A 20,006-nucleotide genomic window follows, 5' to 3' on the forward strand; every position below is an offset into this window, starting at 1 on the left:
ACACACACACACACACACACACACACACACACACACACACACACACACACACACACACACACACACACACACACACACACAAACACACACAGATTATTACCATTAAGATGTTAAAAAATAATAATTCCAAGAATTTCTTGTATGCTCTTTTTACTTTTTAAAACACCATCCAGTTCTTGTAGTACTTGACCAAAAATATATTATTATTATCATGCATCATTACAAACATATGATGCCATGCTCTATATTCTTCTTTTATTCTATGTGGACATGACACATTTTGACCACAAATGGTCTTCGTCACATGATAAACTCCTGAGGAATACTATTTGTGATCAAACATTGCTATGTATGATAAAAGAAGATTTTTGAATGAGACAGCAGTGTGCAGGTTTTTTTTTTCTTCATCTTTTTGTGCTGATTATTAGCCAGCATCTCCAACGAATTTATGGATGTGCATGTTCCTCCTAATGACTGCCAGTTTGTGGCTGAACAATAAAGCCTTTCTAGTAAAGTAGTTTTTGTTTTTTTCACAGCTTATACTCCCTGAAGAACAACTGAAGACAGTAGGGAGGAGAGAAGTGAAGACACAAGAGAAAACTCCACTAAATGAAGAGCTTGAGAAACAGACTATGGTGCCACTCTGGAAGACGTATGTGACAGTGTTGATCCTCAGTGTTCCCATGACGATAGCTGTCATGTCCTCATCCTTCACGTCAAGGTGTCAGAAACCCTAGGCAACACTGGTAATCTGTCTCGGAACAATGCAGCAGCACATCAGGACCTGCCTGAATCATACACATAAGTTATTACAAACACATGACCTCTGTTTGTACTGCAAGGTAACTGTCACAATGCCGTGTGTGTCTGATTCCTGTGTTCACCTGTCACTCAGTCTGACCCAAAGGATCCAAATAACTTCGGTCTTTCAGCTTTCCTATTTATATCTTCCTTTGAGTTAACCTGTGTGACAGAGGTCCCTTTAATCAAAGTAATCTGTCTGGTTTTGCATTATATAACATTATATAGTTGTGTCTGATTAGTTAATCCTTTTACTGAGGTTTGTAGGGACACAATGTGTAGCGTATGATTCGGTATCCACCAGTTTCCCGGAAGGAGGCGGTCAATGAAACAATACATGTGTGTTCATGTGTATGTGTGTTTGTCAGTGTACAAGTCTGTGAGTGTTGGGAGAAAATCTGAGGGCTGCTGGGTTTTGTCTGCTCTATACCCCAGGAGTCTCCATCGATCTGAGACAACATACATGAAAGACATCGGGAGCGAGGCAGTGAAGGAGACAGGTGGTAGGAGACAGACAGGAAACAGAAAAAGAAAAGAAGGTAATTTTTTTGACCTGCAGCTGATCGATACCTTCTCCTGTGAGAAGCACATTGCCTGTCTGGCTGACTGCTTACCATTTCTTCCTCCTCGGCACTACAGAGACATATTCCCCCAAAAGAAATTATATGTGGAAACAAATTTGTGAAATGGCTCAACTGTAAAAACAAAAGATTCAGACTGAAAACTCAGCCAGTTGTGTTTCTACACAAAAAAACATTTTGTTGATTTGTCCTGCGGTTAGAAGTCTTGCTAATTCAGAATACCCAAGAGTGATGAGTTGACCCAATTGCTTCTATCCACAATTCAAAATACAACACAACAATTTCTCAAGAAAAGTAAATCTAAAGGTAACAGTAAATATACTCTCCCCTGGATTGATGGTAACATATGGAGACTAATGGAGGAGAGAGACCATGCTCTGTGGACTGACAGATACATTTTCACCTCTCTAAGAAACAGAGACAAAAGACATCCAAGCAGCTAAAGCAATCTTCTTTGTTAGTCTGAAAGGTGAAGCCAAGGGAAATCACAAACAAATCTGGGACAATCTAAAGAAGTTAACAGGAAATGGCACAGTAATACAACAAAGCAGTTGGAGATTAATGATAATGTATCCTTGATTAAAGAAGCAATAGAAACGGCAGCTCTCCTCAACATCTACTTTGTGAATTCAGTTAAGATGACAGCACACATCAATCAAATTGGACCTCTAGATCCATCATCGATTGATATCTCGTAACCAGTCTTCTCTCTGATGGAGATCTCTTAACCTAAAGTCAATACAGCTCTGAACTCTCTCAAAAACTTTAAATCAAAAGACATGTTTGACCTGACCTCCCTCTTAAAAAGACACAGTCATTCTCTGGACCAATCATTTAGACAACTAATGTGTCTTTTAAAGAAGGGAAGTTTCCAAAGGGCTGGAAGTCAGCCACTGTTGTGCCAGTTTTGGTGGGTTGCTGGGCTGTGTATGGAATACCTACAAATATACTATTAACAATCTGGTTTGTTCTTTTTGGCACCTGGCACTTTATTTTTGTTATATTATTCTTCTGATGTTTTGCTGCTTCTAGTTGCTTTACATGGCTTGTATTTCTGTTTTGATAATTCTTGTTTGTTGCTGTTGCCGTCTTTTATAGCATCTTGTTGTCCTGGCTTGCAAATTTTAGCACATTAATGGTTCTCAAAACATCTTGCCAAAGGACTGAAGTTGAAAATTAGCCAGCTGGCTAGCACTGGCACATTTACAGGAATGTTGTGTGTGTTGTCCTTATAAATAAAGCACATTCAAGATGATACTACACTATATGACATCAGCACCATTCATGATCATATTAATACAACATGACCATATTAACATTACATCTTGTCACAACACTGCCTGTCATAATGTCATGAGGCCCTACAGTCACAGGAACTCTGTGCTGCAACTGTCTGTGGTTATAACTCTTTCACTTTTCTGACACTAAAAGGAGTGTTTGTGACAGAAAACACGAAGATGGAAATGTAATGCTTCATCTGTGAATATCCTTTGTCCTTAATGATCATAGTAATTAAACATTTACTGTAAGATGTACATACACTGTCTGTAGAGGTGACCTATTGTATGTTTTTATAGTATTGTAAACACAGTTTTGGTGCTGTGTATTAAATTGTGTAAGTAAATGACATTTGCTTACCATTGCTATAACTAAAAAGATCCACATACAGACACCCCAGGTAGATAAGTATCAGGTGAAGCTACTTTATATAATACTTTTAAATCCCACACAGTGACAACTTTGCAAGAATTCTGACATCATCTGTCTTAATAGCTAGCTAGCTGCATCCATTTAAAACAGCAGCACAGCTGTAGAGATTTTTGTAAGTCGACATTTGAATGAACAACTCCTAAATCAGCATCAGCATACAGTAACTGCTCAGAACGACAACAACAACTACTAACAACTTCCGTGTGGATTGAAAATGACGTTGGTGGGAAGTATTGGATACTTGCTATGTTAGGGCAAAACAAAACAAATTAATCCCCCTTCCCACACACAAATCAACTAGCATGAACACAATAGCAGACTGAATTAATTAAATGAAACAAGAAAATGACAATTCAATCTGATTTGTTGAATTAAACAAACTCACTCTGGTCCTCGTAAGACAAAGAATAGAAAAATCAATGTGTTCTTTGTTCCGTTCATTTTGTCATTGTGATATGTACTGAACATCCCACGTAGGCTGCTAATGAGACTTTAGATTTGCTTAGGAATGAATTGCCACATACTAAAGTCATCAAACTCAGAATACACCAACTATAACGTCTGTCTTTATGTTTAGAGCATCACTTACGTCTGTGATAATAGAGGTAACCCATGTGTATTACTGGGAGTAACTTCCCAGTAGCATATCAGTGTGATTTTAGCAGTTCCTCCACTATCACATGTATCCTCCAGTAATAGCTTTTGTATTCTTCCAGCCCCATGTGTTTTAAAGAGCAACACCTCTGAGCTGATAAGATACCAACCTGGCACCTCAAGGTATGTTTATCTTTTACTTAATTTGCCTTCCTTTCTTCCTTGTCTCCTCTTCCTTCTCTGGAAAATAATATGTTTTTGTCCAACAGGATGAGGAAGGATCAAAATGGAAAGGAAGCTGTCTTCGCAGGTAATAGGTTGGGATTTTATATTCTGCTCTTAGTGGGGCAGAGGGTGAGATTCACATAAAGAATTTCAGAAAAAAATGGCAATTGAGATCTAATGATAACATTCCTCTCCTCTGTCTATCCAGAAGATGACCTATTGATTTCTCCAGTCCAAGCATCAATGTGTTTGTTTGTATCTGTGTAATCTAATGTCTTTGTGTGTAATCCTTTTTGCTAAAAGGCTCTGTGTGTGTGTGTTTGTGTATGTGTACAGAAAATGTATTTCTCAGTGTGTGATAAGAGACTGTAGAAGATGCAGCTCAGTGCCCGAGGTGGAGTTTATCACTGCCTCCAAATCTGAATAACACACAGGAGATTTGCAGCACATAACATATTGATATACATGACCTAGGGGGAACCTGAGCATAGCATAAAATGACTGCCCTCTTTCCTCACTCCTGAGGATTATCAATGCCATTCCAGATTTGCAGTTTAGAACTGATTTATTCATCAATCAGGGTAGAATAGGCATCAGGGAGAGCACAGGCAAAACAACAAACAATCTATAATATTAACTAACTTACGTATCTTCAACAAAAAGAAAATGAAAGAAAATACAAGCATTTTACATACCCCCGTACCATAAACAGGAAAAAAAGATGTCAACAAAAAAGCAGCTATTAGTTATGACTCAGGGTCATAACATTACCCTGACAGAGGCACATCTCTCACTTTAAGTCTTGTAAGACTGTAAATATAGTGTCTACTGAGGGATCTTTTAACTTGAATCTACAGGTTTATGGGCACTTTCTTTATCAAACATCATCATGGTTGTTTTCTGCTGGTTTTCCAGTGGCAGCAACAGTATGACTTACTAGGTTCCACATGAAATCTGTTGTCCTCTCCACTGACCATGCTTCAGTCAAAGTAACTTTGAAGTGTCCCTGAAATTTAAACAAAATATAAGAAAGAAATGTGCAAAGTTGAACAGAGCACTAAGTAAAAAAGACATGAAAAGTAATAGGCTGACTTGCTTGCCAGTGTTAGTAGTTTCTGATACTGAAATATCAAGCATATTATTTATCTCATTTTATTTCATTATGAGTTATTCAGAATTGATACTCTACACACCATTGGGTATTTTCCTGATATACCAGATGGCTAAACCAGTCCTAGAGTGATTCCAACAGTTCAGTTCATAGAGGTGAAAGAGAAAGAGTCGCTTTACACTCACTTTGGACCTCACAGCAAAATCCAAAGCGAGATGAGTGGGTGTCGGGAGAAGAGAAGTTGGATTGTGGAAATAGTGAGTATCAAAAGTAACAAGAGATGTATTTCAACACTTTAAAGCTGTAGAGGGAGTGAAGAGAGAAATGAGAAAGGAAGCACTCAGAGCAAAAGAAGACATAAGAGAAGACACAGAGAGAGCTCAAGAGATATGGTGTAATAATCTAAGAGAAAGTGGGATAGGTAGCGTTGGGATAAGTGGCCTCCATTGACTAGCAGGAGATTGACAGTTGGAGAGAGAGAAATGGAGAATGGACAGGCAGTGTAGAGAGAAATGAATAAGTCCTCAGAGGCAACAGTGGAATGACAAAAGCAGAGCGACTGAAATAACGAGAGAGGGATTGGATATGGAAGGAAGAACCGCTGGATGTGGGGAAGAAGGAGAGCCGAATAAATGAAGAAAGGGCTGGAGTTTCCTGAGGTTTATGTTTGGAAAAGGGCAACATGCAACAGATCCACTTCTGCCTGAGGAAGAATGATATTTAAGAGGTGAAGGCAGATAATGTTTAGCTGTCGGGATCTTGCTCTTTGTTTCTCTGTGCCAGACCCGCGAAAATGAAGAACACTCTGAAATGTTATCTCTCTACGCTTGCCAGAAGGGTTGTTACACACACACACACACACTCAAACACACACACACACATACTGGCTTGTGATTTAAGTAGAAATGTCAGCTTGAATATTCAGCCAGATAATGTTGTTATTTGTCTTCTCCTTAGTTCCAGTTTCTTTTACCTGGACTCCATTATTTTACACCAGCCAAAATTACATGACTTTCTCAAACTATATTCATGAAATACAGCTGATTCATTCCAGTGTGGATATGGTTGTGTGATTACCTTCATTCGAGATTGCATGTAGAAGTTTTGAATGTTTGTCTTTTTGCAGTGCTTTTAAAACAGGCTAATATTTGAATATACACTGGTAAAAGGGTCCACCCCCACCGCCCACCCCCAATCAAAACATCCTTGAAGAATATTTACACGCTATTATCTGGTTTGCCAAGACTAAATGACTTCTGGTTATCTTAGTAGAAGTAAGAGAACACTGCTTTTACTTTCGGGCTTGTTACGACCTTCACAAAAAAAAAAGTAAATAAATAAATAAACAAAAGAAAGACCTCACCAGTCACCAGCAGAACCTCCTTACATAGACAGAGAATTGTATCTGAAGAGCTGAATTTTTAACAGTTCTTACAATGTGTTTTGGCTTTTTTAAAAGTTCAGTAGCATTTACTTGTTACACAATACTGAACCAGTTCTCTATTCAGTTACACTAATGGAAATCTGGAGACTTGCCTTTAGTCCTTGGGATGCCTCCCACTCCAAGACAATGGCTTGGAGTGGGAGGCATCCATCACAATCCATCACAACACAAACACAATAACGCTCCCTCCTTTCTCTCTTATATTTCTCTTTCTATATTGTGCAGGTCCTCTATTTTCTTCCTTCCTCCCTGTTTCTGGCAGTTTATCACCAATTTTCAGTGACACTGTGAGTGATTTCTGCCCCTTTTCTCTCCCCAGAGTGTGTGTGCGTGTGTGGTCTGCAGTGACACAGTGCCCATCAGGCTGGAGACTGACAGACTGACCTGGATGTTTGTGTCCGACAGTTCTTTTCTGGTAAACAGCCACTCCTTTCTATTCTCATAAGAGCTGCTGGGGGTGTTAACAGTGACCCTGTTCTGTTTTCTTTAATGTCAACGTGATCTAACACAGCTTTTCCATCACACTCACAGTCATGTTTACTTTCATAACTCAATCTCTATTCATGCCTTTGTCTCTCAGCCCTCTAGTGTTTGACACCAGCTGCCTGCTCATCTGTAAAGACTCATTTGGCTGGATGTTTAACAAGCTGGAGATTAACTTTGACCTCCTGCTGGACCAATCAGTGCTGAGCGCCATCCGCCTGGACTCCTTCAAGGACAGGCACGCTCTCTAGCAAGTGGTGCTAGTACATCCAGAAGCCTGAGGGTGAGGCAGAAGAGATCAAGGGAGGAAAAGTTTAGGGAGGAAGGGAGAGATAACCAAAAATCAGAAACCAGAGCTGTGTTGCAGCCTCCAGCTGCTAAAAAGGAAGGGAGGGTAAAATGAAAAATTAAGGCCATAGCTGATATGAGTACGGGTCAAACTGATGGAAATGCAAGTGGTGCTACAGTTTTCAGAATATTGATGTCCAGAGTTGCAGTGAGATTGGAGAGACTGATGGAGGTAGGAGGAACACTGAACAGGTGGTTGTAATGAATGTGAGGAATAAATCATCTGACCTTGAGTGTTTTTTAATCTTGGTTTGTCCTGTCAAGATTAGATGAATGGAAGTCAGTTTTAGAGTCATTGAAAAAGCTTTGTAGGTCAATCAGTTTGAGTGACAGCTGTCACACACTTAAGTACTTTTTACAGACACCCACATTTGAATGACATTTTTATGATTTATGCAGATAAAAAAAAAAGCCAAAAGGAATACAAACAATACAAAAAATGTTGGTTGGCTCAGCGGTAGTTTATAATTCATCTGTGTGTGTGTGTGTGTGTGGTTTTAATTTTGTTCAGCTGTATTTCTGTCTTGTCTTTAAATTTTACTTTCTTTTATCTTAAATTCTCTTTCTAGCATCGCTTCTGAAAAATATGGTAAGGAGACTGACCACTAAACTTTCTTTTTTTGGGGGGGGGGCTACATTGGCTCCCATTTGTCTGGCTTTCGGAGTTAGCACTTAGATCCAGTTGGGCTGCTGTGTCATTGTCTTCTCTCTTTGTGTAATCTTGGCTGCTGGAGACAGCCTGCAGAGCTCTTTAATATTTAAATCTGGGGAATATCACAGTAACAAGTGCTCTCTCCGAGAAACATGATGCCTACACAGACGAACTAGGGGTGTACAAGGGGTAGATGATAAGCTTCAGAACAATGTGATTATTAAAACACTTTGTCTGATTATCTTTCTCTCTTTATGACTCACATCATACAGTTCATAATGTAGTTGGATAAAAAACAGTACTTCATAATCAGTGACCGACCTTTTCAAGAGTGAGATTTTAAAAAGAAGGAAATCTTTCAGATTTCTTTGCCCAAAGAAAATATTGTTGTCTCAGCCCTCTCTCCCAATTTCTATATAACATACTGTTTTAAAAGTAGCAGTAACATTTTTGTGTTTTTGAGTCAGTTCTCAAAAATGAGATAATATCCAGGATAAAACCCATTTCCCTTAAATGACTCTCTAAAGCCTTACCCCAACATCCTGTGTCATGGGGAGAGACAAACAAACAAAACAAAAAAAGGATGGGATTTTCAAGCTGACCGTACAAAATTCAGCCCTCACACACTAAAGACTTGACTTGCACTAAGTGACTGCAAGCAACTCTGTAATTTTATTTGCAATTTCAGATCTGTAAAAAATGACCTGTTTTTAAAGCCGCCTATGGGCATTATTATGAGCATGTTATGTCACGTCCCCCTCTAATGCTAATATCTCTCAAGACTGTTAGTAACACAAAGAAATCTTATCATTGACTTTGACCTTTTCTAAATCTTGGCAAAGCTGCATCCCTCTTACGAGACACACACATAAAGGGAAACAGCAGAAAATGCTCTTATCTCTTGGCTGTGAAAAAGAGGACACATAAAAGCGGCTGACAGCCATAGAGGATATAAAACCTCAATGAGGGTTGTTTGCAAAAGAGTTAGGTGTCTATGCCTTCTGAACCTCAGAGTCGAATGACCTCTTATGTAAGTTAAACTTTGATTTCAAAGTCTGGTCGTGTGAAGTTTCCTTCTTACTTTTTAAAGACAAACTTGTAAAGAGTAAGATGAACTAACTTGCTCAGCAGATTTCATGCAAACTTTCACATGAAGATCATGGTGAAAATGTGAAAATTCAGCTCAGTTCAGAGCTGAAAAAAAAAGATTAGTTAGAAAAAAGTAGGTTAAAGAAATAGGTTAAAAAATAAGGTTGAGGGATGATGAACATAGCCATCCATGAAAGCAACAACTGCGGGAATGTGTGTTAAAATGCAGCACAGGTAAAGCCAGCAGACAAATGCATGGGAGTAACAGTAAGCTCACTCTTAATTTTGTTTGGCCTCACCTGACTGCACATCTAAAAGTTACAATTAAATTTATCAGCCATCACCAGCAAAGAAGCCGTGCGTGCTACTTCTCTTTGGGTTTCCTTTGAATGGGACCGTTCTCAGTAATTGGGTGTGATTGCAGGGCTGCTCTTACAGGCAGTGTGTTAATGAGCACAGCCACATGTGAAGAGCTTCTGTTTTTATAAATGTGAATGAATTGTGGTGGCATGTTCAACGTAATGGTCCACAAAGACACACACACAGTCTTCATACAGATGACCCTGATGTGGGACATTCAGTTACAGCAAAGCAGTGTGTGTAGTGTGTGTGGAAGGTAGATTTAATGAATGTCCTGCATGAGTACACTGGTACTTATATTTAAAGATACCTGCAGAGCATATACCGCTATCCTCAGTTTACATTTTCTGCCTTTGATGAGCAAGTGCACTGGACTACTAAGCAGGTGCAGTTGAAAATTTAATAGCTAGTTCACATGCTCTGGCAGCACTAAGGAATACTTAGATGAGTCAGTAGGAGGTAGACATATTAACTTTGTTCTAGGTGACATTTATTCGAGATTATAACTATTTACCCAACCGTGTATTGACAAGGTGTGACACCAGCAGGGAGAGAAGTACTCAGATCCTTTACTTAAGTTAATGTAGCAACACCACAATGTGAAAATTACTCATTGTTATATATCAAGACACAATTACTAAACATGTAGACAGATTTTTAATGTTGTAGCTGGTCAAGGTGAAGTATTTTGAATTACTTCACAGTATGCTGTTGTTGTAAATAAAAGATTTAGTTAATGGATTAGTCAGTCAACAGAAAACCAAATGGTACCTATTTTGATAAACAGATAATTGCTTCAGTTATTTTTCATGGAAAATGCCAAACATTTGCTGGTTCCACCTTTTGAAACGTGAGGATTTGATGTTCTTCTTTTTTCTCAGGTGAAACTGATTTTTTTTTCTTTTTGCACTTACTTACAGTAGCATTAAATAAATGAAGTTAACTGCAAGCACCTCTAAATTATGCTTAAGTACAGTGCTTGAATATACTGTATGTATTTATACTACAGAAATTTGGCACACATGATCTATCAGTGTGATATCTTTGCTCTTAATGTGTCACGCAATCATTAACCACCAGGCTACTGTGCTTACAGACCATAGATTAGCTTGACCACTTTGACAAAATCTAAAGAATTAAACATTGTAAGCCTCACAAAGGTGGCATTTCATTGCAGCACTGTTGGATTAGATTGCATTATACTGTAGACTACAGGTGTTCAGTTTTCAGCAGCTACATGCAGTTAAAGCCTGAATAAAAAATGTTTCAGTACCATGGAGAGAGCTCATCAGTCTGTGGACCTGTTGGCTCAAGCCCCGACTAAATACATAATTCAAGTCACTATTGTCTCGACATGGGTAGACTATGCTAGATTTCCAAAGTTTTTTTTCACACCAAAGTGTAGAATTTGATAAAAGTTTTACCAAGGCCTCCCATTAGACAAGATGTACTGTGTGCACTTAGATATTTAATGGGGACGTGCAATACTGCTATTCCTGTAGGTATAAGGAGATAAAAGTTGTGGAGGATTGAAGCAGATGGCCAAAACAGCTATAGATAGATAGATAGATTAATCACGTCATTATGTATAAATTAGGCAATTTGTATTTTTTTTTTATAATCATTGTTTTTCTTTCAAGTGCTATGAGATATTATGGTAGGCTGATATAAGAATGTAGTTGTATAATAGAATGGTGTATAATGGTGTAATTATCAAATAGCAGGAGGCGGGCACTGGTAACAACTGAGTAGGAAGGCTAACCGTTGTCACGGTGCTTTCATCCTATTGGAGAAATCAGGAGGAGCCATCTTACCGGAAGACGGGATGAGGTGGACGTAACTTTCACCGGGGGACTGGAGCAGTGGAGTGAATTAGTGGAAGATATGAATTCGTAAGAGAAAAGTGAGTCACTTGACAGCATCGTAATGGCTTTCGCAAATATATTTGTAAACAAAGTTGGACAAGAACGATAAAATGTAGCAAATGTTAACGGTCATTAGCTATTAGCTAGCTATAGGCAAATATCGTCTAAACGGATGTTAATTAGACGAACCCTCCTAACCGTTAAAGGTCCTTCATGACATAATAGTGACAGTTTTAGAATGTTGTTAAGTCATAACGGTCCTCCGTTCTGTAACTTCGCTCTTGAGCTTTACTTTTGTAGTAAAGAAGCGTACGCTCCTTGTTATCAGTTTGTCTAGGTGTGTGTAACTTCTTTTTCTCTTCTTTTTTTTTTTATTCCCATCTCTTCCACGTCTTTTGCTCACAAGCTACCACCGTTAGGTGCTCTTTGTGCTGCCTGTCCTGGCTCTCCTGCCGAGCAGAGAAGCGGTGGTCTCCGGTAACGTGGCTCGGAACAACATGGACAGATCGTGGAGCAAATTCAGACCGGTGAGTTTCACCAACAAAACGCTGTAGGCTCAGTTAAGTAGCGTAGTAGTTAAGTTAAGTAGTTAAGTAGTAGTATGATCACAAATAAAACACAAATTTGTCTAGCTTATTAATTATTCACGAGTTTATCCTGGATTTATGGCCTGCCCAGATGCAATAAGAAACATCACTGAAACATGCTTTTTCATTATGGCTTCCTGCCAATCTACAAAACAGCTGTGCAGAATTAACGTGAAAGATAATTTTGATTCATTTTCTTTCTTTAGAAGTCTTTATCAGACAAAAATGCAGCACCATAGACTAGGATTAATGGGATAAAAGTCGAGTTTTTTTTCAATCTGGCTGAAATTTTGGCTTCTTCAGTTTGTCCAAGGGGAACTTGTCTAAGCACATTATCAGTGACGGGGCACATTAGAAAACTTTAGCTCTCTGTTAAAATGAAAAACACATCAGAGTGTCCAGTAGTCAGTGAAGTGATGCTTGTAGCACTGCATAGTTATGACTAGAGTCTGTAAACTCTACTAAACTGACCCTTTATTCTCACTGATGATGCCCCTGTTCCCTCCTCCATCATGTGTTAGTGTGTGTGTGTATTACTTGCATATACTTGCAGGGTGCAGATTGCGTGCCAAAAAATATAGACTTAGAAACAAACGTGAATATCAAGAGCAGAATGTACCATATCTGAACATTGTGTTGTTGTACTATTGATTTTTAGGTCTGTGATGGTTCACTTTGTTAGGTCCCTTGCAGTGAGACTGAGAAATTGGAAATTTATGATTGATTTTGAGATTCCATATTATTAATAATTTATTAAATCCTGATTTTATGAGTATAAAGATATTTATTTCCTTACACTGTGGACATTATTTCCAATATGGTCCTGTGCTAATCAAATGCTGGATGGTACAGATAGATTTCTCTTTCAAGGGCTGATGGAGAGCTGTGTGCCCCAGCTAAGGCCCAGCTAGGTTATTGACCACATAAACTTTAGGCACGAGTAAAGTACAGCTTTCAGCAGGGGAGAGTCTTATTATGGTGGCCTGTTGTGCTGTTAGCAGCAGAGAGAGCTGGGTCAATCTGTCACAGCTCATGTGTTAGCCTAAAAATAGGTAGCACATCCCCACCCAGAGCAGCTGGTACTGCACTTAGCTGAGTTTTTTTTTCTGCAGTGTAATTATAAATGTTACTTTGTGAGAAGAGAGTGTTTCTGCTCATTTTAGAAAGGAGATACTCCAGAAATATGTTGCAGTTGTAATTACTGTGTAGTCTCTTGTCTTTGAACGCACACTTCTGAGAAACCAAACCAAATGGACCACAGTCTCTTCTCTCCTCTGCGGCTTTTCAGTGTCTTTTGTCAGTATCTCTATGTAGAAATGGTGACAGAAAGCTTGTTGTTGCTGAACACGTAGAACTGATGTGATCCTCAAGAGGGGGAAAAGCTCTTTTGTTGTTGTTTCCTCCTTTGCATGTTGTTCTCCTCTACAGGCTTGTCCTTTACTTTCTCTTCTCTCTGTGTGTCTCCTCATGCTGATGGAAAGGTTTCTTAGTTTTTAAGCTATAATGCAACAATACAACATTTATGAACAGAAACAAGATTCTGCACTTGTTCGTGCATTGTATGTGCAAACAGTATATCTGTGGTTTCCTGCCATTTGAATAAATGCCTCTCTTAGCTGAATCTTATGTTTTATTGTCTGTTTTACAAACTTCTGACTTGTCTTATTTAACGTTTTCTTCACAGCCTTCTCTTCCCTCGGGAATGTGCAACCCATCCATCAGAACACACACACACCTTCTCCTTCTCACTGGATCTTCCAGTTGTTACTGGCCAGAAAGACTCCTTGGCTTATTATCATTCTTTGTAATCTCTTTCCTGTTTCCTATTCCTGTCCCAGTTTTCGCATTTCTCATCTTCTCAGTCTCCCTCGCTAGTTTCATGCATCAATAATCACTGATGAAATGCTGCCATATTATATTGCCCTGTTTCTCTCATGCTCTCTTCTTCACTCTTCCTCTATCTCCTCTATTCTTTTTTTTCCTCTTGTCAACCTCTGTCTCTCCATCTCTTTAACCTTAGTCTGTGCCTCCTTGTTGGTCTGTGTTCTGTCTTCTCTCTCTTGCACTGTGTCAGCTGCAATAGTGCAGTTCTCAGATTCTTGGAAGGAGTGAGAGGGAGAGAGAAGGGACCAGTAGTGTTTCTGGGTGGTCTCATCTGTGTGTGTGTGTGTGTGTGTGTGTGTGTGTGTGTGTGTGTGTGTGTGTGTGTGTGTGTGTGTGTGTGTGTTTCTGAGCTGTAATACCTTTTTGAGCAGCCTCATATCTATCACACACACAGCTGGTTAACCACTCAGAGGTTCCTGGGGTGAAAAATTTTAGAGTCATGCATTAGTAATTAGAAAAATTTCCTCGCCTCAGACCCTTAATTTAATCTGTGTGTGTGTGTGTGTGTGTGTGTGTGTGTGTGTGTGTGTGTGTGTGTGTGTGCGTGCATCTCTCTGGAACCCAAAAGGACACATTCTTCAGGTTCAGGTGTGTTTAAGTGATGCCGAGTGTAGAACTAAATGTGTGGGGGGTGCTTAAAATGTACACTCAGCATTGCCCCTGTAGACTGGAGCTACATTATTGTAGGATGACTGTCTGGCACACCTTTTTTTCACTCTCCTCTAAAGTGGTAATGGCTTTCAGATTCAGGCAGGCTTTCAGACCATAGAGGACCAATTCAGTTGGCAGCCTTTTAGGGATGCATACTTTAATCGGTTTCCTTTGTCATTGACCAACAAGCTAAAACATTTAACTGAAGTCACCTTTAAAAGAGTAAATTGCTCATGTAATTAACATTTTGTAAAACTTTAACTTTATTTACTAATTTTAAAGCAGTTAACTCCAGACATTTTCTTTTTTTTATATATACCTTTAATAGTAGTAAAGGTATTGAAAAACAGTGTTGTGTAGGTGTTTATATAAGTCAAAGAACCAGTATTAGAGCTGGTGTCAAAACATTTTTTCAGAAACACCTAACGTCGCCGTTATCTATTGTGTGTTATTGTCACAGTGTCAAATATAGCCTCTCTGCTGTGTACCATCTCTGACCTGCAGACATTATATTTCAGAACCATGGACAGCTCCACATGTCAGCGCCGTTGCCTGCATCAAGTCTCCTGCTTTTACTTGAATCAATGACAATCCTTACACAAACTGATGAAAACAGACAAGTTCATCATTTTTTTCCACCATTGGTGAGTTTGTTTAGTATCTAACACTTTTCCATTGCTCACCACTTCCTTTTTAATAAGAGGTAATGGCCCCTCCCCAATTTAGATGGCACTTTGTGATGCGGTAACAGCTGGCTGGACGTCATGTTTCTGGCTGACCTTCCAGCCCTCTGTGCTTTTATGTGTGGGTGTGTGAGAGAGAGAGAGAGAGAGAGAGAGAGAGAGAGAGAGAGAGAGAGAGAGAGAGCAAGAAAGAGAATCGCTGATAACTGATCTGGACCTGAAACAGATGGCGTTTGATCCCCTGGTTGTATAAATTGTTTGATGTCACTCATATAGAAATGTATCAAGGAGAGGCCACCATTTAAAGGTCATTAAATGTCCAAATCTGTGGCATCGCTCAGAGCCATTAAGTTCATCATCCATCTGTGTTTGCTTGATAAAAAGGGGCCTGAAATTAACCAAGAAAAGTGCTGAAACAGATCGGGTTTGTACTATGTTTTATGTATATTGAAATGCTGAGAGTTGGCTCTTGTGTGGACTTATGTTAGAAAATGTGTTGAATGCACGATGCAAGATGAATGCGTTTCCCAGGGCCGGCTGTGTAGTTACTCTGCAGTGTCCTTCATTCTTCACATCTGTGGCGATGGACTTTTTTAAAGTGAGAGAATGCAAAGAGATGGACAGGAACCAGGTGGAATGAAGTTATTCATTGTGTGCGTGTGCATGCGTGCGTGTGTGTGTGTGTGTGTGTGTGTGTGTGTGTGTGTGTGTGTGTGTGTGTGTGTGTGTGTGTGTGTGTGTGTGTGTGGGCTGGCAGACGGTGCAGTATACAGATAAGCAGGGTAGAGCCTATTAGCTGTTTGGCCTGCAACTTGAATGTACTGGTGATTTTTTTCTCTCTGGTCAGAAAGAGTTGTTGTTTTAGGGCCAGTGGGATGTGGGATGGTTTCCATCATGTATTTCCTGTTGCATTTATTTTGAAAGAAGCTGTTTAATGAGATGCCTGGCAACCTTATGGTGACAACAAAGCTTTAGAAAGTGACCATCTGGCCAAGAAATAATCCAGCACACAATCCAACCATAAAACAACAACTTGTCACTTTATTATAAGGTTTACTACCTATGGATCAGAGAAACCAGACATAATGTATAAATTGATGGGCTCAAGATCTTTGAACAGAGCTATGCTAGCTGTTCCCCTAATTTACAGTGGTTATGCTAACTAAGCTAGTGATCTCCTTGTTCTATTTTCATATTAAGTACACAGACAGTTTTATATCAGTTTCCTCATTAAAGTCAAAAAGCAAGCAAGAGTGTTTTCCTAAATATCAATCTATTCCTTCACGCTATCAAAACCTGCAATATCCATCTAAAGATAATATTTAACTATATAATAATACACAATAATCACAATATGTTCAAAATGGCTTTTGTTAAAACAAAAATTACTGTTGTCCTATTCTAGGGACACAAAAACTTTAAGAATGACAGATACTGGAGGTAACAAAAATGTGATCACAGACAGAGCAATTGAGCTAATTAACTTTCATTGCTAAAGAGAAAAAAGTAAAAAATGCTTTTCCACAGTTGAGCATGGTGTTTCAGCATTTTCTCCTCAGTCTTCATAGTTTTCAGCTTTTTATTTATTTATTTATTTTTGGTAGTGGCTGAAAGGAAATTCATTATTTTTATTTTTATTTTACTTTTCCTTTGCTCTTTTTATTTCAAATTAGGTTCTATTTGGAGTGTGTTTACATGTCTCAGAGTCACTGTGTACTAATACCACAAGATACACACAACTGTGTACTTGTTTTGGAGTCAGAATGCAAGAAATTAATGTACTTTAATATGATGATAGAAGGCCAATATTTGAATGGAGTGGCTGTGACCTCTGGTGCTCAAGTAGAGCATTCTGCAATCATTCTGTTCCCAACCACTGCAAGTCTGTAGTATTTATATAGTCTATAGTATCTAGAGTTTTATGACTTCTTTCCCTTAATGTGCAAAGACAAGAACAAGAGAATGATGGGGAACACAGTGGAAATTACTTGTCATATTAAATTCGATCAGCTGGGAATAGTTCATCCATTCCTTCTGCTAAAACAACTTATGTACTATAAATATTTAAAATATAAAATACATTTCCAATGGTAAAATTAGAGATAAATTATTGAGCACTGCTTAACTTATAAGAGCATCAACACATTTGCTGTAGCTTCAGATATACTGGCAGATCTACACATACTGTATGGAAAATATCTGAACGAGCTTGAAGCCTAGTTTTGTTTGTCCTGTTTACTTATGAAACGGAGAAAAAAAGAATCTATTTTAATCTGACCCAGTTGTGTTTCCCTAGTTTATCTCTATTCAGTGCGTTTTCCTTCAGATGTGTGAACCAGACTACAGGCGAAGAAATCTCTTTTAGGATAAATTGTTACGTTTGAACCCAGATAATATCTGACCCTTTCCAGACTGAAGCAACTCTATTCACTGTCAAAATCCCAGATCACAGCTTTTCTTCCAGCTCAAATTCTTCTACAAGCGAGGAGCAGTGTTTCTGACCTCTTTAAATGTTTCAAATTAAGAGTACAGATGTCAAAATTATGGGAGAACAAAGTCAGCACTACCTACTTAAATTTATTCTTGTCACTAAGCCTATTCCTGTCATAGCAGCTGGTTTCCTTGTCCCCTTTTGCCTCTTACCTCTAGTAAGAAGATGACCTGCTGGTATTTGTGACAATTGAGTGTCCTGTCATCATGTCCTGCACTTGCTCCTTCCACTTTACCTACTGTGTCTTCCTCTGTGTGATAGATTAGTGATAATTCAGCCAAACTCACATCAGTCTGCTGGCATTAGACCTCAATGGTGATCCCATAGACTGTCCTGGAAGCACATACGGGGCACATGTGTGCCCACATGCATATAGACACACATATACAAAAGCTGGGTGGCTGCCTTGTTCCCTTTGGTGTCAGTTCTCCAATAAAACTGTTCTTTATCACTGCTTTCAACTGATGATGAGGTGGAGCTAAAAGAATTGATTGGTCAATCAACAAAAACATAATGCAACAATTTTGAGAACCTGTTAAATCCCACTTTATTCAGTGTGTGTGTGTGTTCTGCTTTTTATCTAATAGTGGACTGAATATCTTCACGTTTTGGACTGAGACAAAACAAGCAATATAATGGCCTTTTATTAGACTTAAATGAAAGAATTTAGAGATAGACAAATTTTGACAATAATTTTTTTAAGTATTAATATTAATGCATTTCTTTTACCATTTACCATTTTAACATTAAACATAAGTGTTTATAAGGTCCAGGGGCAAACTGAAAATCCCCTTTTTATTAATAAAAATTATATATTTTTTATTTATTAAAAAAAAGAATAAATTCATAACAGGATTAGAATTATATAATGATTTATATTTTAAATATACAAAAACATTATTTCAAAAGCGGCAACAGCGCTATCTGCAACAGAAAAACCACAATATAAACTCTATAAAAACTGCTGATACCAGCTCTCGTACTTAGTCGCTGCCCTTCACAGTTAACATGCATGCCAAACTGCAGCCAGTGTGGCAAAGAATACCAAAGAGACTGTGTGGAAGCTTCTGGGCTTCGAGTCACACAAGGGACTCAGTGCATGTTAGCCTGTTAGCTTATTAGCCTGTGGCTATTACTTTTGATTTCTACTGCCTGCAGACTTTGGAGAGTCTGCGGTTTGGTTAAGTTACACAACTTTTAGTGCCTGTTAGTGTTAATAATTGTTGTATCTTGATTTAAATACCTGGATTATCTCCAGGTATTTTCTTTTTTATTCCAGCTACCGTCTGCTATGATGCTATACATATATGCGTTGGTAGATTTTGTCTGTTTATTGTTACACAACTCATGTAGCATCAACACAATTATCACAGTAAGTTAAGCAAAAACACTGATTTCATAAGTTATCAGCTTCATGTAGTCTACCGTTTAATATTTTCAGAGAAATTATGCAGGGGAAAAAAAAATCAAAACTGTAAATCATCCATAAACATTATTTAATTTTTTGGCCTTATGTCTATAATAAAAGCCTGGAGTAGTTCCTCAATTCACAGTTACACAATACAGATACTGACTTAAAGAAAAAAATGCTACACAGTTCTCTTTACTTGCTAGGGAATTTAATTAGCACCTTGGGTTACACTTTGCAGCTTTTGACATGACTGCATTGCTAACCTTGTGGCGGTGAGATCAGATTAACATTTTGTCAATTGCTCTGCAAAACTTTGAGTTTCTCCTAAATAATCAAAAGTGGCAAAGGTAATTTATTCTATTAAAGTCTGCGCTGATGTAGGCTGCACTCTTCACATAATAGAGTCTGAAGTCATCAACTCTTTTGTTTTGCTTAAACTTCTCCTGCCTGTGAAAATAATTAATTATCTGTATATCAGTTATCTATATGTTTATGTGTATGGATGTGAACTTTTATCTCTATTACTATGCTGCACACACACATGCTGTGTGACAATGCAGCATAGCATAGCATTTTATAAAGCAATGTGTCAACAAAGAGGAAAGGTCTGTATGAAGTCATTTTTTCTTCCAATTTATAAGATAAACAGCAGTCCAGCTGCTCACATGGTTTTCTATTCGCATTCTCAGGCTTTCTCTCCTCTCCTCACAGAACAACCTTCCTCAGTTCTTTGTCTCTTTCTCTCCCTCCATCTATTATTCTCTCTGCAGTGGGGGATGTGAATGTCAGTAAAATATGTAAATTATGAGATTAAAAACCACATAGAAATATTTTAGAGAGCCTATAATGCTCAGTCTGCAGCAAACAAACAATGTGCTATGGGGGTGTTTGGTGCGTGGGGATGCTCTGCAGCAGGAATGGATATTTTGACTGTAGTAGGTATAAAACTAGGGATCATTTGGAGTCAGGATAGTCTCTATAACCATCACATCATCTTGTTAACAGAGTTGGACTGTCTTACAGATGTTAATGACAC

This window comes from Toxotes jaculatrix, chromosome 10, assembly GCF_017976425.1.
Source record: "Toxotes jaculatrix isolate fToxJac2 chromosome 10, fToxJac2.pri, whole genome shotgun sequence".
NCBI classification, from domain to species: Eukaryota; Metazoa; Chordata; class Actinopteri; family Toxotidae; genus Toxotes; species Toxotes jaculatrix.